The sequence below is a fragment of the Macaca fascicularis genome, chromosome 10 (assembly GCF_037993035.2).
Source record: "Macaca fascicularis isolate 582-1 chromosome 10, T2T-MFA8v1.1".
Classification (NCBI taxonomy): domain Eukaryota; kingdom Metazoa; phylum Chordata; class Mammalia; order Primates; family Cercopithecidae; genus Macaca; species Macaca fascicularis.
The window spans coordinates 34,550,840-34,563,145 of NC_088384.1; the positions used below are offsets into that span (position 1 = coordinate 34,550,840).

The following is a 12,306-nucleotide window of genomic DNA, read 5'->3' on the forward strand; positions in this document are numbered from 1 at the left end:
GGAGAACAATGATTTTCAATGGGAGGGGTGTGTCAAAATAGCAGGAGAAGTATAGTTTGTAAAAGAATATTCAATATACTTTCAGACTTAGAAAACGAAAATCACCTATTATTTTCAGACTACAGACTATAGAAGGTAAGGCTCAGTAAATTTTCAATCTTGTTTGCAGCAGTGATTCTCAGTGCTGGGACAAGAAGGAAAAGAACATGCCTCCCACCGCCAACGCCAGCAGAATAGAAGCCAGGGAAAATTTTTTTTTTGAGACAGAGTCTTGCTCTGTCACCCAGGTTGGAGTGCAGTGGTGCGATCTCGGCTCACAGCAACCTCTGCCTCCCAGGTTCAGACCACTCTCCTGCCTCCGCCTCCGGAGCACCTGGGACTAGAGGCGCCCGTCACCATGCCGGCTGATTTTTTTTTTTTTTTTTTTTTTGAGACGGAGTCATGCTCTGTCGCCCAGGCTGGACTGCAGTGGCCGGATCTCAGCTCACTGCAAGCTCCGCCTCCCGGGTACACGCCATTCTCCTGCCTCAGCCTCCCAAGTAGCTGGGACTACAGGCGCCCGCCACTTCGCCCGGCTAGTTTTTTGTATTTTTTAGTAGAGACAGGGTTTCACCGTGTTAGCCAGGATGGTCTCGATCTCCTGACCTCGTGATCCGCCCGTCTCAGCCTCCCAAAGTGCTGGGATTACAGGCTTGAGCCACCGCGCCCGGCCGGTGATTTTTTTTTTTTTAAGTAGAGATGGGGTTTCACCATGTTAGCCAGGATGGTCTCGATCTCCTGACCTCGTGATCCACCCACTTCGGCCTCCCAAAGTGCTGGGATTACTGGCGTGAGCCACCGTGCCCAGCCTGGGAAATTTTTATTTACCTTATTTTAATAAAGGAGACATGGGTTACAAAATATGTTCAGAAATACTGGTATAATCTTAAAAAGAACACAATAGAATTCACTAACATTTAAGGGGTAGTCAAAAGATGAGAAGCTGGAAGAGCAACCCTTTCAGTCCAGATTGAAACAGAAAGGTAGAAAGAAAACCAGGAAAGACTGTGATCACAGAAGTCAGGGAGGCATTTCAATAAGAAGGCAGTGAACAACTGTGTCAAACGTAGTAACATGTCAAGAAGAATGAAAATAAGAAGAGTCAGCCAGGCACAGTGGCTCACGCCTGTAATGCCAGTACTTTGGGAGGCTGAAGCAGGCGGATCACCTGAGGTCAGGAGTTCAAAACCAGCCTGGCCAACATGGTGAAACCCCATCTCTACAAAAATACAAAAATTAGCTGAGCATGATGGCGGGTGCCTATAATCCCAGCTACTCAGGAGGCTGAGGCAGGAGAATTGCTCAGAGCAGGGAGGCAGAAGTTGCAGTGGGCCAAGATCATGCCATTGCACTCCAGCTTGGATGACACAGCAAAGCTTCATCTCAAAAAAAAAAAAACAGAAAAAAACAAAAAAGAAAGAAAGAAAAAAAAGGGGGGAAGAACAGACAAAATTAATAACATTAATAACCATCTAAGCTTTTAGAAGTCTCTTCGGCGGCCAGGCATGATGGCTCACACCTGTAATCCCAGCACTCTGGGAGGCTGAGGTGGGTGGATCACCTGAGGTCAGGAGTTCAAGACCAGCCTGGCCAACATGGTGAAACTCCGTCTCTACTAAAAATATAAAAATTAGCCGGGTGTGGTAGCAGGTGCCTGGAATCCCAGCTACTCAGGAGGCTAAGGCAGGAGAATCACTTGAACCTGGGAGGCAGAGGTTGCAGTGAGCCGAGATCGTGTCACTGCCCTATAGCCTGGGTGACAGACCAAGACTCTGTCTCAAAAAAAAAAAAAAAAAAAAAAAAGTCTCTTTAGCAACAACACTCTTTTGCTAAAAAATAAAAAATAAAAGTCTCAGTATTTCTTTGGTGACAGGAATAAGAAAGTATTTATTTTTGAATAAATGCTTTAAAGAATTGGCCAGGCGTGGTGGCTCACACCTGTAATCCCAGCACTTTGGGAGGCTGAGGCAGGCGGATCACCTGAGGTCAAGAGTTTGAGACCAGCCTGGGCAACCTGGTGAAATCCCATCCCTACTAAAATACAAAAATTAGCTAGGCGTGGTTGCGTGTGCCTATAATACCAGCCACTCTGGAGGCTGTGGCAAGAGAATTGCTTGAGTCTGGGAGGTGGAAGTTGCAGTGAGCCAAAATCACGTCACTGCACTCCAGCCTGTGTGACAGAGCTAGACGCTAGACTCCATTTACCCCATCCCCCCAAAAAATTGATGAGCCGAGAACAGGTTCATGCCCATAATCCCAATACTGTGGGAGGCTGAGGCAGGAAGCTAGCTTGATCCCAGGAGATTGAGGCTGCAGTGAGCCTGTGATAATGCCACTGCACTCCGGCCTGAGTGACAGGGTAACACCCTGTCTCTAATTAAAAGAAAAAAAAAATTGATGTTCTCTGATTTGTTGTATTCAAATTTCTTTTTTTTTTTTTTTTGAGATGGAGTCTGGCTCTGTCGCCCAGGCTGGAGTGCAGTGGCCGGATCTCAGCTCACTGCAAGCTCTGCCTCCCGGGTTTACGCCATTCTCCTGCCTCAGCCTCCCGAGTAGCTGGGACTACAGGCGCCCGCCACCTCGCCCGGCTAGTTTTTTTTTTGTATTTTTTAGTAGAGATGGGGTTTCACCGTGTTCGCCAGGATGGTCTCCATCTCCTGACCTCGTGATCCGCCCGTCTCGGCCTCCCAAAGTGCTGGGATTACAGGCTTGAGCCACCGCGCCCGGCCTCAAATTTCTTGTATTTACCAAGAATCCATATCGCTGAAGTTGATTACCAACCCAAAAGCCAGAGACAAACTACAAATCACCGAGTTTCCAAATTTGATTTTTAGCGTAATGTTCTCCAAATTTTCTTGTAAAACCTGATTGTCTAATTATAAATGTAATCTTAATCATGAATTTCATTATCTTCTATCTTTAACTCTATATGTTAAAGCCCATATATCTATATATTTGAAGGATTATATTTATTCGTTTAAATCTAGTATAGAGTTTTCAGACTTTAAATGCATATTTGTCATTCTAGTTATAAACATACCAGACCTACAGTATAAAATATCCATTCAATATATTTTTTTTTAATTAAAAAAAATTTTTTTTTTTTTGAGACGGAGTCTCGCTCTGTTGCCCAGGCTGTAGTGCAGTGGCGCGATCTCAGCTCACTGCAAGCTCCACCTCCCAGGTTCACGCCATTCTCCTGCCTCAGCCTCCCAAGTAGCTGGGACTATAGGCGCCCGCCACCATGCCCAGCTGTTTTTTTTTTGTATTTTTAGTAGAGACAGGGTTTCACCGTGTTAGCCAGGATGGTCTCGATCTCCTGACCTCGTGATCCACCCGCCTCGGCCTCCCAAAGTGCTGGGATTACAGATGTGAGCCACTGCACCCGGCCTAATTTTTAAATTTTTTATAGAGATGGAGTCTCACTATGCTGCCCCAGCTGGTCTCAAACTCCAGGCCCCAAGTGATCCTCCCACTTTAGCCTCCCAAATTGCTGGGATTACAAGCGTGAGCCACCATATCTGGCCCCAACTTCTAATTTAGCTTGAGCTTCCAGTTGTGTAGCAACGAACCAGCTCCTTCAGGCCTATGGTTAAATGGGGGAAAAGTCACATCCCAAGAACACTATTATATAACTAGCACATTTGTATTAAATTATAGGGCAAAAGTATTCACAATATGCCAAGTGTAAACTCCACAGCACTACTACAGGGTCAGGTCTCTAAGCACAAAATGGGAGGGAAACCCACTTCCTTTGCAACATGCTGCAGTGTCTAATAAATATATTGCACAATGGACTTTTGCATTTTTTTTTTTTTTTTTGAGACAGAGTCTCTCTGTCACCCAGGCTAGAGTGCAGTGGCACGACCTTGGCTCACTGCAACCTCCGCCTCCTGGGTTCAAGCGATTCTTCTGCCTTGGCCTCCCAAGTAGCTGGGACTACAGGGGTGTGTCACCAAGCCCGGCTAATTTTTTGTAATTTTTGGTAGAGACAGGGTTCACCGTGTTAGCCAGGATGTTCTCTATCTCCTGACCTCCTGAACCACCCACCACAGCCTCCCAAAGTGGTGGGATTATAGGCATGAGCCACCGTGCCTGGATGGACTTCAGCATTTCTAATAAACATCATATATAAATTACATCTTCATGACACTGTTTCTAAAGCATTTTTCTTTTCTTTTTCTTTTTTTTTTTTTTTTTTTGAGACGGAGTCTCGCTCTGTCGCCCAGGCTGGAGTGCAGTGGTGTGATCTCAGCTCACTGCAAGCTCCGCCTCCTAGGTTCAGGCCATTCTCCTGCCTCAGCCTCATAAGGAGCTGGGACTACAGACACCCGCCACCTCGCCCGGCTAATTTTCTGTATTTTTAGTAAAGACAGGGTTTCACCGTGTTAGCCAGGACAGTCTCGATCTCTCAACCTCATGATCCCCCTGCCTTAGCCTCCCAAAGTGCTGGGATTACAGGCGTGAGCCACCACGCCTGGCCAATAGTCTCAATTTTATAGATGGAGGAACAAGAACAATTTATTTGCCTAAAATCATACAGCTAGTTAACATCACAACCACTTAATTGGGTACACCATCTTCACTTCCTCTTAGCCCTTAACTGTATTTATTCAACACATATTTACTACATGCCAGGCAATGTACTAGGTGAGAGGAATGCAGAAGTGAAAACACTAACACTAGTAATACGGGACGATACGGTAGCAAAACAAGGTGGTTTTCATAGTATCACAGACCCAGAGTACTGAAAGAAGCAAATTTGTCAGTTTTGAGAACGGATGGGGGAAAAAACAAAAAGCTAGATTGGATGAAAAGTAATTATGAGCTGGGACCATCATCTAAAGCTTTTGTAGAAGCAAGGGACAAGGGGCTCAAGTCCATCCCACTATAAGCTCACCAACAGACTATTTCATATCTAAAAGGCAGATATTTAGGCCAAGCATGATGGCTCATGCTTGTAATCCCAGCACTTTGGGAGGCCAAGGCAGGCAGATCACGAGGTCAGGAGTTCGAGACCAGCCTGGTCAACACAGTGAAACCCCGTCTCCACTAAAAATACAAAAATTAGGCCAGGTGCAGTGGCTCACACCTGTAATCCCAGCACTTTGGGAGTCCGAGGCAGGCGGATTACAAGGCCAGGAGATCGAGACCATCCTGGCTAACACGGTGAAATCCCGTCTCTACTAAAAATACAAAAAAATTAGCCAGGCTTGATGGCAGGCGCCTGTAGTCCCAGCTACTCGAGTGGCTGAGGCAGGAGAATGGCGAGAACCCGGGAGACAGAGCTTGCAGTGAGCCAAGATCGCGCCACTGCACTCCAGCCTGCACGACAAGAGCGAGACTCGTCTCAAAAAAAAAAAAAAAAATACAAAAACTAGCTGGACATGGTGGCAGGTGCCTGTAATCCCATTTACTCTGGAGGCTGAAGCAGGAGAATCACTTGAACCCGGGAAATGGAGGCTGCAGTGAGCCGAGATCGCACCACTGCACTCCAGCCCGGGCAACAAGAGCAAAACTGTCTCAAAAAAAAAAAAAAAAAAAAAAACAGAAACTGCTATAATTTGTACAATTCAAACTATTAAACATATTATGTAACCCATCTGTTTCTTTCTGTGCCTTACTCTTTTCACTTTGTTCCTCTATTAAGTTTCAAGTAGAGTTGTCCCTTGGTACCCATATGGGATTGGTTCCAGGATACTTGCGGATTCCAAAATCCTCAGATGCTCAAGTTCCTCATACAAAATGGTGTGGTATTTGTGTATAACCTACTCACTTCCTTCTTCTCATATACTTTCAGTCATTTCTAGATTACTTACAATACCTAACACAATGTAAATACCATTTAAATAGCTGTTATACTGTATTGGTATCATTTGTATTGTTTTTAGTTATTTGTGTTTTCTCCCCCAAATATTCTCCAATTGAGATTGGTGGAATCTGCAGAGATATAGAAACTGGATAAAGAAAGCTAACTGTGGCTGCAGCCAGCCAGACAGCCTAAGGAAACCTAGAGTAACCTCATGCTGTGTTTATGTATTCATTTGTCATCATCTCCAAAACCAACCACAAGTAAAACATCCATGAACCTTCAACAACAAATATATATCATCCACAATTCTACAACATATGGCTTATTTTCTTTTTTAAACTAGATTTCTATTACAAGTACCAGTCCAAGTTCCAGAATGCTACCAGTGCTGATTATATTATAGGAATTAGACACATTTTATGAAACATAATCAGAAGGTACACAGCAGCTATTAAATCCTACTATAAGCTGGGCACGGGGGCTCATGCCTATACTTCCCAGCACTTTAGGAAGCTGAGGTGGCTGGATCACTTGAGGCCAGGAGTTGGAGACCGGCCTGGCCAACATGGCAAAACCCCATCTCTACTAAAAATATAAAAATTAGCCAGGCGTGGTGGCATGTCCCTGTAATCCCAGCTACTCAGGAGGCTGAGGCATGAGAATCACTTGAACCAAGAAAGCAGAGGTTGCAGTGAGCCTAGATTGCACCACTGCACTCCAGCCTGGACGACAGAGGGAGACTCTGTCTCAAAAAAAAAAAACAAAAAAACCTACTATTAGTTCTTATGTAAAGCAAACATGCAGCAACATGAAAGTCTTTTGTATGTTTCCCAAACTTGTCCCATCAAATTACCTTGGATGCCTTTTAAAAAAGACATTCCTAAACCGGGTGTGGTGGCTCATGCCTGTAATCCCAGCACTTTGGGAAGCCAAGGCGGGCGGATCACAAGGTGAGGAGATCGAGACCATCCTGGCCAACATGGTGAAACCCTGTCTCTACTAAAAATACAAAAATTAGCTGGGCATGGTGCACACGCTTGTAGTCCCAGCTACTTCGGAGACTGAGAGAGGAGAATCGCTTGAACCTGGGAGGCAGAGGTTGCAGTGAGCTGAGATAGTGAAACTGCACTCCAGCCTGGTGACAGAGTAAGAATCCATCTCAAAAAAAAAAAAAAGAATTATTAAATACTCCAATAATACAGAGTTGAACACAACTATAATCCCAGTTTATAAAGAAAAAAATAAAAATTCACATTCGATAAATCCATCGCAAATCAAAAATCTGTAATTTTAAACATTAATAGACCAGGCGAAGTTGCTCACGCCTGTAATCCTAGCACTTTGGGAGGCCAGGCAGGCAGATCACCTAAGGTCAGGAGTTTGAGACCAGCCTGGCCAACATGGTGAAACCCCATCTCTACTAAAAATACAAAAATAAGCAGGGTGTGGCAGCGTGCATCTGCATTCCCAGCTACTCAGGAGGCTGAGCCAGAAGAATCGCTTGAACCCAGGAAGCGGAGGTTGCAATGAACCGACATCGCACCACTGCACTCCAGCCTGGACAACAGAGTGAGATTCTGTCTCAAAATAAAAAAGTAGGCTGGGCGCAGTGGCTCATGCCTGTAATCCTAGCACTCTGGGAGGCCAAGGTGGGCGGATCACGAGGTCAGGAGATCGGGACCATCCTGGCTAACACGGTGAAACCCTGTCTCTACTAAAAATACAAAAAATTAGCCAGGCGTGGTGGTGGGCGCCTGTAATCTCAGCTACTCGGGAGGCTGAGGCAGGAGAATTGCTTGAACCTGGGAGGTGGAGCTTGCAGTACGCTGAGATCTCGCCACTGCACTCCAGCCTGGGCAACAGAGCGAGACTCCATCACAAAAAATAAATAAATAAATAAAATTAAAATTAAATAAAAAAGCAAACTTAACAACAACAACAACAAAAATTAAGCTTCTTGGGCCGGGAACGGTGGCTCACGCCTGTAATCCCAGCACTTTGGGAGGCCGAGACGGACGGATCATGAGGTCAGGAGATGGAGACCATCCTGGCTAACATGGTGAAACCCCGTCTCTACTAAAAATACAAAAATTAGCCGGGCGCAGTAGCAGGCGCCTGTAGTCCCAGCTACACGGGAGGCTGAGGCAGGAGAATGGCGTGAACCCGGGAGGCGGAGCTTGCAGTGAGTGGAGATCAGGCCACTGCCCTCCAGCCTGGGTGACAGAACAAGACTCCATCTCAAAAAAAAAAAGGCCGGGCGCGGTGGCTCAAGCCTGTAATCCCAGCACTTTGGGAGGCCGAGATGGGCGGATCACGAGGTCAGGAGATCGAGACCATCCTGGCTAACACGGTGAAACCCCGTCTCTACTAAGAAATACAAAAAAAAATAGCCGGGCGAGGTGGCAGCGCCTGTAGTCCCAGCTACTCGGGAGGCTGAGGCCGGAGAATGGCGTGAACCCGGGAGGCGGAGCTTGCAGTGAGCTGAGATCCGGCCACTGCACTCCAGCCTGGGCTACAGAGCGAGACTCCGTCTCAAAAAAAAAAAAAAAAAAAAAAAAAAAAAAATTAAGTTTCTTGGTTATCAGCTCTTTAGTCTCATCACTCACCGGTGGCTTGAATAGGGAATTTTTTTTAGGTTCCACAAGTTAACATGGAGTCCAAAGCTATTTTCTAATCCATGCTTTACCAGCTCCTACTGAATTCTAGGACTTTCTCTGAAAGAGTGTAAAATAATCCTAATAAAAATTACGAAATGGCCGGGTGCGGTGGCTCACACCTGTAATCCCAGCACTTTGGGAGGCTTAAGGTGGGCGGATTACCTGAGGTCAGGAGTGAAGACCTCACAAGAGTGAAACTCCATCTCAAAAAAAAATTATGAAATGGCAAAATATTCACCCCACCCATCTGAAAAATGCAACTGGACAAGTATCATTTTTAAAACCCACCAGACACTAGAACTCTAGTTCTACTCCCTTTCCAATTAAAACAGGCCTAATTGTTCAATCCTGTGTTAAGAGCTACCCAAAAATATTTTCACTTAGACGTTGGCATTTGCAGATAATTCACAGACGACTGCCTTACTTTCATCCTGTCCTAAATAATCTGACTTTCACAATAATGAGGCTTCCTGTATATGGCTTGTGTAAAATGAGAACATAAAATTCAGTTACTCTGTTCCACTTCTAGATATGTACCAGAGAAAAATGAAAACACATGTCTACACAAAAATTTGCACATGAATGCTCAAAGCAGCATTACAGACCAGGCGTGGTGGCTCATGCATATAATCCCAGCACTTTGGGAGGCAGAGGCAGGAGGATCACTTGAGTCCAACAATTTCAGACCAGCCTGGGCAACATGGCAAAACCCCATCTCTACAAAAAATACAAAAAAAATTAGCTGGGTATGGTGGTGTGTGCCTGTAGTCCCAGTTACTCAGGATGCTGAGGCAGGAGAATCGCTTGAACCCAGGAGACAGAGGTTGCGGTGAGCTGAGATGGTGCTATTGCACTCCAGCCTGGGCAACAAGAGTGAAACGCCATCTCAAAAAAAAAAAAAAAAAACTGGCTGGGCATGGTGGCTGACGCCTGTAATCCCAGCACTTTGGGAGGCCGAGGTGGGCGGATCACGAGGTCAGGAGATGGAGACCATCCTGGCTAACACAGTGAACCCCCGTCTCTACTAAAAATACAAAAAATTGGCCAGGCGTGGTGGAGGGCGCCTGTAGTCCCAGCTACTCGGGAGGCTGAGACAGGAGAATGGCGTGAACCCGGGAGGGAGAGCTTGCAGTGAGCCAAGATCACGCCACTGCACTCCAGCCTGGGTGACAGAGTGAGACTCCATCTCACAAAAAAAAAAAAAAAAAACAAAACCTGTCCATGAACTGATTTTTAAAATGTGCTATGTTCATACCATGGAATATAATGCAGTAATAAAAAGGAATGAAGTACTGATACACGCTACATCTTGGATAAACTCTGAAAACATTATGCTAAGTGAAAGAAGCCAGACAGGCAGGGTGTGGTGGCTCACACCAGTAATCCCAGCACTTTGGGAGGTCAAGATCACCTGAGGTCAGGAGTTGGAGACCAGCCTGGCCAACATGGCGAAACCCTGTCTTTACGACAAATACAAAAATTAGCGGGGTGTGGTGGCGCCCACCTGTAATCCCAGCTACTCAGGAGACTGAGTTAGGAGAATCGCTTGAACCTGGGAATCGGAGGTTGCAGTGAGATCAGGCCACTGCACTCCAGCCTGGCAACAGAGTGAGCCTCCGTCTCAAAAAAAAAAAAAAAAAAAAAAGAAAAGAAAAGAAGAAGCCAGACACAAAAGACCACATATTAGTCGGGCACGGTGGCTCACAAAGAAAAAAAAAACATGTATTATGTGATCCCATTTATGTGAAATCTCCAGAATAGGCAAATCCATAGACACAGAAAGTAGATCAGTGGTTGCCAGAGGTGGGAGTAGAGGGGCCAGTAATAAAGAATGACTGCTAATGGGTATGGGAGTCTCTTTTTGAAGTGATGAAAATGATTGTGGTGGTAGCTGTACAACTCTGTAAATATACTAAAAAGCAGTGAACTGTACAATGGTGAGTTGTATGGTATATTAATTATATTTCAATAAAGTTGCTAAAAAAAAATCAGCTACTCCGATCCTTTTGTGGTTCATAAAGAACTGGGTTTCATGCTAATGCGTGACATGTGACTCCCTCAAACCATGTTACCTCTTGGGCTCACTGGCACATTACCATCTGAGGAGGAAAAATAAAAAAAAATAAACTAATCTGAAAATACTACCCACCCCTACTCTGTATATATATTAAACAAGAACTCTTGGTGAACATTTACTTGGAATAAGATACAAATCAAAATCCTGTCTGAAAAATGATAAATGCAGACTGGAACTACTAAGTGAATGTTTAAAACGTGTGTTTTGTATGCCTAAAGTATTTCACGATAAAATATACATATATATATATTTAGGCCAGGCACAGTGGCTCATGCCTGTAATCCCAGCACTTTGGGGAGCCGAGGCAGACGGATCACGAGGTCAGGAGATCAAGACCATCCTGGCTAACACAGTGAAACCCAGTCTCTACTAAAAAAATACAAAAAATTAGCCAGGCGTGGTGGCGGGTGCCTGTAGTCCCACCTAATCGGGAGGCTGAGGCAGGAGAATGGTGTGAACCAGAAGGCAGACTTTGCAGTGAGCCGAGATCGCGCCACTGCACTCCAGCCTAGGCGACAGAGTGATACTCCATTTCGAAAATATATATATACACGTATATTTAATGAATAAATATATATATATTTTTTGAGTCAGGGTCTCTCTCTGTCACCCAGACTGAAGTACAGTGGAGCAATCGCAGCTCACAGCAGCCCTCCCTCTCACCTCAGTCTTCCAAGTAGCTGGGACCTATGCCTAGCTAATTTTATTTTATTTTATTTTTTTAATTTCTTGTGAAGACAAGGTCTCCTTATGTTGCCCAGGCTGGTCTCGAACTCCTGGGCTCAAGCAATGCTCCTGCCTGAGCCTCCCAAAGTGCTGGGATTATTATAAGCCATCGCATACAGTCAAATAAAATGCTTTTAATAATGATTATTACTGTTGCAAACCACTTGTCCTAAAAGCTTAGTGTGTGTGATATTTAATAAATGTTTATTAGATTATGTGCTAGTAAACACAAGTCTGTTTTTTTACAAGACTGGTTGGATATAGCCTTAGACATCTTTCAATTGAATTCAACTACTGGTCCTTGCTGTAGGAGACAGCTTAAAATAAAATAAAAAGTGAATCCAACTACTGAATATACTCTTCCACATAAAAAATGAGCCATTGGAAAAAAAAATACAGAATAGTACCTGACCATTCAGAGTAAAAAGATTTTCAATACCTTTAACTGCCTATTACCAAATGAAGAATGCTTCATTTGGGGGAGACAGGGGGCTAAAAATGAAAAGAATACTTCATGGGGGGGGTGTAAAAACGAAAGTATCACCCGGCATGGTGGCTCACACCTGTAATCCCAACACTTCGGGAGGCCGAGGCGGGTGGATGACCAGGCGGGTTGGGAGTTCCAGACCATCCTGACGAACATGGTGAAACCCCGTCTCTACTAAAAATACAAAATAGGCCAGGCGTGGTGGCGCATGCCTGTAATCCCAGCTACTCGGGAGGCTGAGGAAGGAGAATCGCTTGAACCCAGGAGGCGGAGGTTGCGGTAAGCCGAGATCAAGCCATTGCACTCCAGCCTGGGCAATAAGAGTGAAACTCTTGTCTCAAAAAAAAAAGAAAAGAAAAAAAGAAAGAATGTATCTGAAGGGTGTGGCAACTAACTCATCCAAGGTCACACAAGTCAGGGCAGAGAGCAACATTCTGCTTTATACTAAACCTCCAGGGGAAATCTTACAATTTCGCCATAGAAGTTTTTGTTTTGTTTTACGTAACAA

At 44.9% G+C, this 12,306-nt stretch overlaps 1 protein-coding gene and 1 non-coding gene across 24 annotated transcripts in view; one reads left to right on the top strand and one right to left on the bottom strand.

Annotated features, from left to right (window-relative positions):
* The window catches only part of BCL2L13 (BCL2 like 13), a 96,973-nt gene that overhangs the window by 83,685 nt on the left and 982 nt on the right, over positions 1-12,306 (bottom strand). The window lies entirely within an intron of this gene.
* On the top strand, positions 10,509-10,613 carry LOC123567387 (small nucleolar RNA U13). The gene has a single exon (XR_006690300.1). It is a non-coding gene; the product is annotated as a small nucleolar RNA U13 (small nucleolar RNA).